General features: G+C 41.0%; 1 protein-coding gene across 16 annotated transcripts in view; it reads left to right on the top strand.

Annotated features, from left to right (window-relative positions):
- The window catches only part of FUT10 (fucosyltransferase 10), a 284,562-nt gene that overhangs the window by 82,690 nt on the left and 187,673 nt on the right, over nucleotides 1-14,199 (top strand). The window lies entirely within an intron of this gene.

Here is a 14,199-nt window from a genome sequence, read left to right on the forward strand (position 1 = left end):
CTACAGGAGACCCACTTCAGACCTAGGGACACATACAGACTGAAAATGAAGGGATGGAAAAAGATATTCCATGCAAATGGAAATCAAAAGAGGACTGGAGTAGCAATACTCATAGCAGATAAAATAGACTTTAAAATAAAGACTGTTACAAGACATAAGGAGGGACACTACATAATGATCAAAAGATCAATCCAAGAAGAAGCTATAACAATTATAAATGTTTATGCACACAACATAGGAGCACCTCAATACATGCTAACAACCATGAAAGGAGAAATCTACAGTAACATAATAATAGTAGGGGACTTTAACACCCCACTTACACCAATGAACAGATCATCCAAACAGAAAATAAATAAGGAAACAAAAGCTTCAAGTGACACAATAGAGCAGATAGATCTAATTGATATTTATAGAACATTCCACCCAAAAGTGGCAGAATACACTTTCTTCTCAAGTGGACATGGAACATTCTCCAGGATAGATCACATCTTGGGTCACAAATCAAGCCTCAGAAAATTTAAGAAAATTGAAATTGTATCAAGCATCTTTTTTGACCACAATGCTATGAGATTGGAAATCAATTACAGGAAAAAAACTGTAAAAAACACAAATACATGGAGGCTAAACAGTGCACTACTAAATAACTAAGAGATCACTGAAGAAATCAAAGAAGAAGTAAAAAAATACTTAGAAACAAATGATAATGAAAACACGATGACCCAAAACCTATGGGACACAGCAAAAGCAGTTCTAAGAGGGCAGTTTATAGCAATACAATCTCACATCAAGAAACAAGAGGGCTTCCCTGGTGGCACAGTGGTTGAGAGTCTGCCTGCTAATGCGGGGGACACGGGTTCGAGCCCTGGTCTGGGAGGATCCCACATGCCGTGGAGCAACTGGGCCCGTGAGCCACAACTACTGAGCCTGCGCGTCTGGAGCCTGTGCTCCGCAACAGGAGAGGCCGCGATAGTGAGAGGCCCGCGCACCGCGATGAGGAGTGGCCCCCGCTCGCCGCAACTGAAGAAAGCCCTCGCACAGAAACGAAGACCCAACACAGCCATGAATGAATAAATAAATAAATTAATTAAAAAAAAAAAGAAACAAGAAAAACCTCAAATAAACAATCAAACCCTACACTTAAAACAATTAGAGAAAGAAGAACAAAGAAAACCCAAAGTCAGTAGAAGGAAAGAAATCATAAAAGATCAGAGCAGAAATAAGTGAAATAGAAATGAAGAAAACAATAGCAAAGATCAATAAAACTAAAAGCTGGTTCTTTGAGAAGATAAACAAAATTGATAAGCCCTTAGCCAGACTCATCAAGAAAAAAAGGGAGAGGATGCAAATCAATAAAATTAGAAATGAAAAAGGAGAAATCACAACTGACACTGCAGAAATACAGAGGGTTATAAGAGACTACTACAAACAACTATATGCCAATAAAATGGAAAACCACGAAGAAATGGACAAAGTCTTGGAAAGGTACAATTTCCAAGACTGAACCAGGATGAATTAGAAGATATAAACAGACCTATCACAAGTAATGACATTGAAACCGTAATGAAAACTCTTGCAACAAACAAAAGTCTAGGACCAGATAGCTTCACAGGTGAATTCTATCAAACATTTAGAGAAGAGCTAACACCAATTCTTCTCAAACTCTTCCAAAAAATTGCAGAGGGAGAAACACTCCCAAATTCATTCTACGAAGCCACCATCACCCTGATACCAAAACCAGACAAAGATATCACAAAAAAAGAAAATTATAGACCAATATCACTGATGAACATAGATGCAAAAGTCTTGAAAAAAATACTAGCAAACAGAATCCAACAGCACATTAAAAGGATCATACAAAATGATCAAGTGGGGCTTATCCCAGTGATACAAGGATTCTTCAGTATACGCAAATCAATGTGATACACCGTATTACCAAATTAAGGATAAAAACCATATGATCATCTCTGTAGATGCAGAAAAAGCTTTGACAAAATTCAACACCCAGTTATGATAAAAACTCTCCAGAAAATGGGCATAGAGGGGACCTACCTCAACATAATAAAGGCCGTATATGACAAACCCACCGCAAGCATCATACTCAGTGGTGAAAAACTGAAAGCATTTCCTCTAAGATCAGGAACAAGACAAAGCTGTCCACTCTCACCACTCTTATTCAACATAGTTTTGGAAGTCCTAGCCACAGCAATCAGAGAAGAAAAAGAAATAAAAGGAATACACATTGGAAAAGAAGAAGTAAAACTGTCACTGTTTGCTGATGACATGATACTATACATAGAAAATCCTAAAGATGCCACCAGAAAACTACTAGAACTAATCAGTGAATTTGGTAAGGTTGCAGGATACAGAATTAATGCACAGAAATCTCTGGCATTCCTATACACCAACAATGAAAAATCAGAAAGAGAAATTAAGGAAACACTCCCATTCACCATTGCAACAAAAAGAATAAAATACCTAGGAATAATCCTGTCTAAGGAGGCAAAAGACTTGTACTCAGAAAGCTATAAAACATTGATGAAAGAAATCAAAGATGACATAAACAGATGGAGAGATATACCATGTTCTTGCATTGGAAGAATCAATATTGTGAAAATGACTATAGTACCCAAAGCTATCTACAGATTCAGTGCAATCCCTATCAAACTACCAATGGCATTCTTCACAGAATTAGAACAAAAAATTTTACAATTTGTATGGAAACACACAAGACCCCGAATAGCCAAAATAATCTTGAGAAAGAAAAACGGAGTTGGAGGAATCAGGCTCCCTGACTTCAAACTATACCACAAAGTTACAGTAATCAAGACAGTATGGTACTGACACAGAAACAGAAATATAGATCAATGGTACAGAATAGAATGCCCAGAGTTAAACCCACGCACATATGGGCACCTAATTTATGACAAAGGAGGCAAGAACATACAATGGAGAAAAGACAGCCTTTTCAATAAGTGGTGCTGGGAAAACTGGACAGCTACATGTCAAAGAATGAAATTAGAACACTGCCTAACACCATACACAAAACACAAAAATAAACTCCAAATGGATTAAAGACTCAAGGCCTGAACACTATAAAACTCTTAGAGGAAAACATAGGAAAAACACTCTTTGACATAAACCACAGCAAAATCTTTTTTGACCCACCTCCTAGAGTAATGGAAATGAAAAGAAAAATAAACAAATGGGACTTAATTAAACTTAAAAGCTTTTGCACAACAAAGGAAACCATAAACAAGACAAAAAGACAACGCTCAGAATGGGAGAAAATATTTGCAAATGAAACAACAGACAAAGGATTAATCTCCAAAATATACAAGCAGCTCATGCAGCTCAATATCAAAAAAACAAGCAATCCAGTTAAAAAATGGGCAGAAGACCTAAATAGACATTTCACCAAGGAAGACATACAGATGGCCAAGAGGCACATGAAAAGGTGCTTAACATCACTAATTATTAGAGAAATGCAAATCAAAACTACAATGAGGTATCACCTCTTGCCAGTCAGAATGGCCATTATCAAAAAATCTAGAAACAATAAATGCTGGAAAGGGTGTGGTGAAAAGGGCACCCTCTTGCACTGTTGGTGGGAATGTAAATTGATACAGCCACTATGGAGAACAGTATGGAGGTTCCTTAAAAAACTAAAAATAGAACTACCATACAACCCAGCAATCCCACTACTGGGCATATACCCTGAGAAAACCATAATTCAAAAAGAGACATGTACTACAATGTTCATTGCAGCACTATTTACAATAGCCAGGACATGGAACCAACCTAAATGTCCATCGACAGATGAATGGATAAAGAAGATGTGGCACATATATACAATGGAATATTATTCAGCCATAAAAAGAAATGGAATTGAGTTACTTGTAGTGAGGTGGATGGACCTAGAGTCTGTCATACAGAGTGAAATAAGTCAGAAAGAGAAAAACAAATACCGTATGCTAACGCATATATGTAATCTTAAAAAAAAAATTGGTACTTTTGAACCCAGTTGCAGGGCAGGGATAAAGAGGTAGACATAGAAAATGGACTTGAGGACATGGGGTGGGAGGAGGAAGCTGGGGTGAAGTGAGAGTAGCATGGACATATATACACTACAGAATGTAAAGTAGTTGACTGGTGAGAAGCAGCAGCATAGTACAGGGAGATCAGCTCGGTGCTTTGCGGTGACCTAGAGGGGTGGGATAGGGAGGATGGGAGGGAGGCTCAAGTGGGAGGGGATACGGGGACATGTGTATGCATATGGCTAATTCACTCTGTTGTGCAACAGAAACTAACACAGTATTGTGAAGCAATTATACTCCAATAAAGATCTGTTTAAAAAAATAAAATAAGCAAAGCAGGCAGTCTGTCTTTAGGTTAATAGAATTTACTTTCTAACCAAAGGTGTGTAGTAATTTCTCATTTTAAAAAATATTTTAAATTGAAGATGTGAGGGAACAATTCCAAGTGTGTGATTACCAGTTGCCTCATGTTTTCTCCACGTAAACCATCCATTTCATTATTTTGATTTTTCTTCTCTTACCTTATTGAAGTGGTGGTCTTAGAATCATAGAATGTCAGGGTTAAAAGTAGCTCAGAGATCACCTAATTCAGTATCTCTTAAGCTGCTGAATCCTACCATTTCCATTTGACTCTTATTTATACTACATCTCTCTGCTGAAATTCCTCTTATATTCATGCCGGTTGTCTACCTTTTCCACTGTGTTCTTTGACATATTAATGGTAGTTATTTTAAAGTTCCTGCCTGATTGTTCCAACATCTGAGTCATCCTTGAGTCTGGTTCTATTGATTCCTTTCTCTTTTGACAGTGTTGTTGTTGTTGCTTAATATGTCTCATGATTTTTGATTGATTGCTGGACATCATGTACGGAAGTACAGAGACTGAGGGAAATAACATTTATTCTCAGAAATGGGCATGCCTCTTTTTCTGTCAGGCTGTTAGTGTTTGTGGGATTGAGTCGGTCTAGTCAGGAATTGAGCTAAATTTGGGTTTGTGTTGCTACTGTTACCTTTAGTGCTCCACAACTTCAAATTATTCCAGTATTGATAATTATAATAATAAATAATTAAATATTATTATTGATAATTATAATAATTACCTGTGCTTGCAGTGGGACCTGCGACGAAATAGTTTTTCTCAGCATTTCTCCCCTACTCTCAGCTCTTGGCAGTTCCTGCATTGCTGGGTCACAGAGGAGGTCTCCATGCTCTTGCTCCTCCATCGGCAGTAAATTGCTGTTGCCTGTTACTGAGTGGTAGGCTCATGGTGTGGGCAGGGTGCGTTCTTTGTTATCTTGGCAGCCTCAGGCTTAGACAGGCTTTGCATTCCTGGACCTCAGGAGTGAAGCTTTCTCATTGTTCTTGCCTCTCCTTCATATGGCAGCCAAACCTTGCCTTTTATCTAGGGTTGGTTTGGATGGGAAAGAATTTTGTGTCCCTCTCAGGGGTAGGAGACCTTTGGTATAACAGTAGGATCCTAGGCCTAAAGTAGTTTCCAGCCTCCCTCAAACCATGAGACAGATGAATTTTGTGTGGGGGAAGAGTAGATTTTCCCCTTGCTCCTGCTTCCTCCGTGTCTTAAGGCTTTTTCTCTTTGTGAGGGAAGAATCTGGGTAGATGGAAGGGGCTTCCTGAATGTCTCCCTCCCTGCACTGGGCCAAGGAGGGGGCCTGTTTCCAGGGTCCTGCGCTGCCCCCAGTCTTATTCCTGGGCATCTGATGGAGGTCCATGGAAAAGAGCTTTTGAGTGAGTTTGAGCTCTTTTTTGGTGCAAACTCCCAGCTATTCCAAACTAACATGGTAGCCCATACCTTTAAGGATTTGTTAAAATTTTAGTTGATTTCTTGTTACCTACTTGTGTGGTAGCCGCCTTATTCTCCTGTGTTCTGCCAAAGGTGAAATAGATCCTGTATCCATCTTTCCTTGGAGGGGCATATCACTCTTTGGGATTTAGTTTACTTGGTTGTTGTGATCTCGGTTCCCTGATGAACTCAAGGAAAGTTATGAATTTGTAGATTATCTGACTTTTTCCTTATTGTTAAAATAGGAGCCATATTCTCCTTGAAGGCAAAATATTTATTAATTGTACTTTAGGAACAGCTTGTTTTTCTGCCCAGGACCTCTGCTGGAAAGGCAATTTAGGATGCTGAAAGCTAGTCACTTCTAAATATGTCATAACTATTTCATCAGACACACTTCCTTCAGGTCACACTGTGAAATATTTCTGGAAGAACACTAGAGTTAAAAGAGTCCATTTCACAAGATTCTTTTCTCTATGATGTCACCTCAGATGGAACTTTATCCTACACTGTTGGAAGAACTTTGAGTGGGCAGGCAAGGAAAGAGAGTATTACTACTGACTTTCTCATGTAGAAAGCTATGCAAGGTCAGGGTTGGGAAGGCCATTGAAGTTATGTGGTCGGTACAGCTTCCAGCTGACTGGTGATTCAAATATAATGAACAAGTCATCCACTAATTTATGTTGGAACATTCCCAGTGCTGGCAATTTCATTATTTTTTAGGGTAGCAAATTTTATCTTTTGTTAGTTTTGATGGTTATATTTGTCTTTATATTGAACCCAGACTTCCCCTTCTATAGTTCATTCTTAGCTACCTGCTTCTGACTCTAGTTCAGTGAGATACAGCCTTGCGTCTGTACCCATCAGTCAATAAAGGTGAGCAATGGCCTTTCCAGAGCTGTTTTGTAGTAATCGCTTGGGGTCCTCCTTATTTGATTGCTGTCTTGCTCCAAATACAGTCTCCACCCAACCATGAACTCTGGATATAGTAACCCCAGTTTTGAGTCTGCTTCTGATCCTTTGAACTTTCAGTTGGTGTTTAGACTTCCCAAATTGTAAGTCTTAGCATTTCCTAATGGTTTGCTATTTGGGTTTGTGTTCTGGTTTTCTGTGCTCAATTTTGTCTTGGTAAAGAATCCTTACTCTAGTTTCAGGCTCTTGGAAGCCAAGCTCTATGACCATCTGTCAGTAGTGCTCAAGAGAAGGGAGGATTTAGGCAACTCTACCCTTCATGCTCTACCGAACAAGTTAGTTCACTCTTCCACTTGTAGTCCCTTTATTTATTTATTTATTTACAGGAACATATACACCCACACATTTTTTTAAAATATATTTATTTTTTAAAAAAAATTTTTGGCTACATCGGGTCTTAGTTGCGGCATGTGGGATCTCTTTTTTTTTTCCACATTAACTTATTTTATTTATTTAAAGTTTGATTTGGTGGATCTATGCTTTTATTTATTTCCCTATTATTACCCTTGGGCCTGTGGTGCCTAGTTACACACACACACTTGTTACACAAGTAACACACCATTATATAAGAGGGGCTTCTCCGGGGTTAGGATACCTATCATAAACTCCCAGAAAGCTCTTTCAGAAGACACATGTTCACCTCTCAATTTACCACATGTGGAAAGATAGCAAGATTCGCGGTTTAATTTTAAGATGTTCTCCCAGCTAACTCAGATTCTCACTTGTGTATGTAGGAACATTTATTTTATCTGCCTAGCACTCTTCCTGTCTTCTGGGACAGAACTGCCCCTTCTCTTCAGATTCTGCTTCTGCCTTACTCTTCTAGACATGTAATTAGAAAGGGAGGTGTCATCATGTGTGGCCTTGCCTCCCTGGTCACCACAATTGGTCAGGAGGCAGGTACCTGTCTCCTCCTGGCTTCAGTGATTTGGTCAAGGAATCGGCGTGTAACTCAGGGTGGTACGTGGGCTCTTCATTGTGGCATGTGGGATCCTCTGCTGCGGCGTGCAGGCTTTCTAGTTGTGGCCCACATGCTCAGTAGTTGCCATGCGCCAGCTTAGTTGCCCTGCGGCATGTGGGATCTTCGTTCCCCAATCAGGGATAGAACCCACGTCCCCTGCATTGGAAGGTGGATTCTTAACCACTGGACCATGAGGGAAGTCCCCTATAGTCCCTATAGATGTTTCAAAACAAGCTTTATGTTCACTCAAAGTCATCTCTTTTTCAGGCTAAACACCCGTAGTGTCTTCTCATATGTTTTCTATTGGAGTTTTAAGGAAAGAGAATATGCTCATCCAACCGTAGGTAGGCACCTACATTGTTATATTTCAGATTGGTTTTTCTGCTCTGCTTTCTAAATTTAGTATGTATGAAGAGTCTAATCATTACAAACCTGACACATTATAAACCCTACTATCTTTTTTTTTTTCACATCTTTATTGGAGCATAAATGCTTTACAATGTTGTGTTAGTTTCTGTTGTACAACAAAGTGAATCAGCTATATGTATACATATATCCCCATATACCCTCCCACTTGCGCCTCCCTCCCACCCTCCCTATCCCATCCCTCTAGGTGGTCACAAAGCACCGAGCTGATCTCCCTGTGTGATGCAGCAGCTTCCCACTAGCCATCCATTTTACATTTGGTAGTGTATATATGTCCATGCCACTCTCTCACTTCACCCCAGCTTTTTTTTTTAAAATAAATTTATTTATTTTTGGCTGTGTTGGGCCTTCATTGCTGTGTGCAGGCTTTCTCTAGTTGCGGTGAGCAGGGGCTACTCTTCGTTGCAGTGCGCAGGCTTCTCATTGTCATGGCTTATCTTGTTGTGGAGCACGGGCTCTAGGCGTGCAGGCTTCAGTAGTTGTGGCACATGGGCTCAGTAGTTGTGGCTTGCAGGCTCTAGAGCTCAGGCTCAGTAGTTGTGGCGCACGGGCTTAGTTGCTCTGTGGCATGTGGGATCTTCCCGGGCCAGGGCTCGAACCTGTGTCCCCTGCGTTGGCAGGCAGATTCTTAACCACTGCACCACCAGGGAAACCCTTCATCCCAGCTTAACCCTTCCCCCTCTGTGCTCTCAAGTCCATTCTCTACATCTGCATCTTTATTCCTGCCCTGCCACTTGGTTCACCAGTACCACTTTTTAAAATTCCATATATATGCGTTAGCATATGGTATTTGTTTTTCTCTTTCTGACTTACTTCACTCTGTATGACAGACTCTAGGTCCATCCACCTTACTACAAATAACTCAATTTTGTTCCTTTTTATGGCTGAGTAATATTCCATTGTATATATATGTGCCACATCTTCTTTATCCATTCATCTGTCGATGGACACTTAGGTTGCTTCCATGTCCTGGCTATTGTAAATAGTGCTGCAGTGAACATTGTGGTACATGACTCTTTTTGAATTATGGTTTTCTCAGGGTATATGCCCAGTAGTGGAATTGCTGAGTCATATGGTAGTTCTACTTTTAGTTTTTTAAGGAACCTCCATACTGTTCTCTATAGTGGTTGTATCAATTTACATTCCCACCAGCAGTGCAGGAGGGTTCCCTTTTCACCACACCCTTTCCAGCATTTATTGTTTGTAGATTTTTTGATAATGGCCATACTGACTGGTGTGAGGTGATACCTCATTGTAGTTTTGATTTGCATTTCTCTAATGATTAGTGATGTTAAGCATTTTTTCATGTATTTGTTGGCCATCTGTATGTCTTCTTTGGAGAAATGTCTATTTAGGTCTTCTGCCCATTTTTGGATTGGGTTGTTTGTTTTTGTGATATTGAGCTGCGTGAGCTGCTTGTATATTTTGGAGCTTAATCGTTTGTCAGTTGCTTTGTTTGCAAGTATTTTCTCCCATTATGAAGGTTGTCTTTTCATCTTGTTTATGGTTTCCTATGCTGTGCAGAAGCTTTTAAGTTTCATTAGGTCCCATTTGTTTATTTTGTTTTTATTTCCATGTGTCCTGAAGTCTGAAGTGGGTCTCTTGTAGACAGCATATATATATGGGTCTTGTTTTTGTATCCATTCAACCAGTCTTTGTCTTTTGGTTGGAGCATTTAATCCATTTACATTCAAGGTGGTTATCGATATGTATGTTCCTATTACCATTTTCTTAATTGATTTGGGTTTGTTTTTGTCTGTCTTTTCCTTTTGTGTTTCCCACTTAGAGAAGTTCCTTTAGCATTTGTTGTAAAGCTGGTTTTGTGGTGCTGAATTCTTATAGTTTTTGCTTGTCTGTAAAGCTTTTGATTTCTCCATCGAATCTGAACGAGATCCTTGTTGGGTAGAGTAATCTTGGTGGTAGGTTTTCCTTTTCATCACTTTAAATATGTCCTGCCACTCTCTTCTGGCTTGCAGAGTTTCTGCTGAAAGATCAGCTGTTAACCTTACGGGGATTCCTTTGTATGTTATGTTTTGACTTTCCCTTGCTGCTTTTAGTATTTTTTCTTTGAATTTAATTTTTGTTAGTTTGATTAATAAATATGTGTCTTGGTGTGTTTTTCCTAGGGTTTATCCTGTATGGGACTCTCTGTGCTTCCTTGACTTGGGTGACTATTTCCTTTCCCATGTTAAGGACGTTTTCAACTGTAATCTCTTCAAATATTTTCTCAGACACTTTCTTTTTCTCTTCTTCTTCTGGGACCCCTATAATTCAAATGTTGGTGCGTTTACTATTGTCCCAGAGGTCTCTGAGACTGCCCTCAATTCTTTTCATCCATTCTTTTTTCTTTATTCTGCTCCTTGGCAGTTATTTCCACCTTTTTATCTTCCAGCTCACTTATCCGTTCTTCTGCCTCATTTATCCTGTTATTGATTCCTTTAGAGTGTTTTTAATTTCAGTTATTGTGTTGTTCATCACTGTTTGTTTGCTCTTTTGTTCTTCTAGATCCTTGTTAAATGTTTCTTGTATTTTCTCCATTCTGTTTCTGAGATTTTGGATCATCTTTACTATCATTACTCTGAATTCTTTTTCAGGTAGGTTGCCTATTTCATCTTCATTTATATGGTCTTTTAGGTTTTTACCTTGCTTCTTCATCTGTAACATATTTTTTTGTCGTATCTTTTTTTTTTTGATGGGTGGGGCTGTATTCCTGTCTTGCTGGTTGTTTGGCCTGAGGCATCCAGCACTGGAGTTTGCAGGCAGTTGGATAGAGCCAGGTCTTGGTGCTGATATGAGCACCTCTGGGAGGCCTCACTCCGGTTAATATTCCCTGGGATCTGAGGTTCTCTGTTAGTCCAGTGCTTTGGACTCAGAGCTCCCACCACAGGAGCTCGGGCCCGACCTCTGGCATGGGAGCCAAGATCCCTCAAGCTGCATGGTGCAGCAAAAAAAAAAAAGAGCAGTATAATAACAAAGAATAAAAAACAAAATAAAATTAAAGAGATAAAATATATATTAAGAATAATAAGAATATAATTTAAACAACTGCAACAAGGTAAAACAAAACCACAACAGAAAAAAAAAAAGGGGGAACAAGCCAAAAGGAGCAGAACGATAACAAAGTATAAAAAATAAAATAAAATTAGAAAAATAAAAGATTTATTAGAAAACATAAAAATATAAATGAATCAACAGCAAGGTAAAACAGAACCCCAATCTAAAAGAGGAAAAGAGAAAAAAAAAAGTCTTGGCTATGGGGGGCGGAGTTTAGGCCGGGGTGGAACTTCGGCAGGGGCGGGGTTTAGGGTGGGGCGGGACCTAGTCTGGGGTGGTGACATTTGAGCATGGGGCAGGGCCTGGGCTCAGGACCCATGCAACTGGAAAAGGCATTGGGGGCAGGGCCTAGGCGGGGCAACGTTCAAGCATAGGGTGGGGCCCCTGCTTAGGACCTGCGCGGAAGGGGAGACGCTGCAGATCCAAAGTGGGACCTCGGAAGTGTGGAGTTCTGGAGTTTGGAGGTAAGGCCCTGGGTGGGGGGTAGGGGTGGGTCTTGGGCTCTGCAGGCAGCAGGGAGGCTGTGTGGGCAGAGGATTAGGCCTGGCAGCCCAAGAGGCTCCCCGGTGCCTAAGTGGACAGGGAAAGCGCTGGCCACGTTCCCTTCTGTTCCTCCGCGCCACACCTCAAGGGTCTCCGCCAGCGTCTCCCCTGTCCCCACTGGACCCCTAACTGTGGGTGGATCCCGCTGGGTGTAGGAACTCCTCCCCTCCCCCAGCCACCCCCCAGGGGTGCCAGGTCCCCGAGGTCTGGCCTTTACTTTTGCTCCCCCTTCCCTCCCTCCCACTCCCTCAGGACCCGCGCGGCTGGAGGAGGCCTCGGTGGGCAGAGGATCAGGCCCAGGATCTCAGCAGGCTCCTGGGGGCCCAAGTGGGTGGGGGAGACCTGTCCATGCTCCCTTTTGATCCTCTGCCCTCCCAATGGTCCTACAATTTACCCCTTCAGGTGTGGGACCCCTTCCCCTCCCCCAGCCACCCCTCAGGGACTCCAGTCCCGTCCCACCTCCACTTCTCCTCCCCCCTCATTCCCTCCAACACTCCATGTACTACCCGGTCGCTGGGGGTTCCTTCCGTCCCCTTAGGTGTCCGTGGTCACCCACTGGTGCCTGGTAGGTGCCCTGGTTGTGGGAGGATGTGAATTCTGCGTCCTCCTTGTCTGCAATCTTGACTCCACCGCCGAAACCCTACTATCTTCACATTAAAAAAAAATTATTTTTAGAAAAAGATGTACATGTGCATAGGTTAAAGTATCAAATAGTTCTGCGAAGTTAGTTTAAAAAAAAAAGTCTTCTACTTCTTTTCCCTTTTCTCCTTCCCTAGAAGCAGCCACTTATCACCATAGTTAGCTAATTATTTTGGTTATTACTCAATGTTTCTAAATAACATGCTCTTATACACTAATTTTTTGATATTCAGTGTTTCTCTGGTTATGGATACGAGCAATGTAGTATACTATGATTTGTTTCCCTTTGTACAGCTTTTGGTTTCCTTCTAGTTAATACTTGTCTTATTTCTTACTTGTTTATTTTAAAATTTTAACCACTAATTCCGTCCTTGTTGGTTGTTGAAATCTCCTTTGAGGACATTCAGCTACACCAGGCATCCGGTTCATTTCATCTTGCGGAGTAAATCTCTCCTGGAGCCTTCTGACGGACGTCAATACGTCTGGTGCCCTCTACACTGTGTAGAACATCAGCCTGAGCTCTCCTTTCCCCAGCGTTTTGGGAATCTCCGTGTCTTTTTCTGTTGTGTTGACACCTCTGTTTCCTGTATATTTTCTTCCTTTTTTCTTAGCTTTCCCTCTTTTGTGGGTTGATTGTATCCTCATATAGCTTCCTGGTGTATGGGGGTTGTCTGAAACGTCTTCATTTTATTTTTTATTTATTTATTTATTTTTTTTTATGTAAGGGCTTGGGTGCTCTTATAGCTACTTTATTTATTTATTTATTTATTTATTTTTTGACTGTGTTGGGTCTTCGGTTCGTGCGAGGGCTTTCTCTAGTTGCGGCAAGCGGGGGCCACTCCTCATCGCGGTGCGGGGACCGCTCTTCATCGCGGTGCGCGGGCCTTTCACTATCGCGGCCCCTCCCGTTGCGGGGCACAGGCTCCAGACACGCAGGCTCAGTAGTTGTGGCTCACGGGCCCAGCTGCTCCGTGGCATGTGGGATCTTCCCAGACCAGGGCTCGAACCCGTGTCCCCTGCATTAGCAGGCAGATTCTCAACCACTGCGCCACCAGGGAAGCCCTCATTTTATTTTAACATTGAAGCTATAGTTCAGCTGAATGTAAACTATTAAAGTGGTCATCAGTTTTTCTCAGAATTTTGAAGGCATTTTGTTATTGGCTTAAAAAAAAAACTTTTAATTTTGAAATGATTTTAGATTGACAGAAGAGTTACAAAGATAGTACAGAGTTCCTGAATTCTCTTCACCTGGCTTCCTCTAATGTTAACATTTTACATAACCATGGCACACTTGTCAACACCGAGAAACTAATATTGACTGTTAATACTACTAGGAACTGAACTACAGACTTCAGTCCTATTTCACCAGCTTCTCCACTCATATCCTTTGTCTGTTCCAGGATCAGATCCAGGATACCAGATTGTAATCACTCCTCATGTTGCCTTAGACTCCTTAAGTCTGTGACAGTTGTGCAGTCTTTCCTTATTTTTAATAACTTTGACATTTTTGAAGAGGACTGGTCAGTACTTTGTAGAATGTCCCTCCGTAGGGTTTCTCTGATGTTTTCTCATGTTAAGACTTGGGTTTTGGATTTGGGAGAATAATACCACAGAGGTGAAAAAGGTCTTCTCATCGTATCATATCAGAGGATAAATGATATCAACATGACATGTTACTAGTGATGCTAACTTTGATCACTTGGTGTCTGCTAGATTTTTCCTCTGTGAAGTTACTAATTTTCTCTTTCCACTAAGCGAGTCACTAAGTCC

Source organism: Balaenoptera borealis (genome assembly GCF_965194805.1).
Source record: "Balaenoptera borealis genome assembly, chromosome: 21".
In the NCBI taxonomy this organism is placed as follows: Eukaryota; Metazoa; Chordata; class Mammalia; order Artiodactyla; family Balaenopteridae; genus Balaenoptera; species Balaenoptera borealis.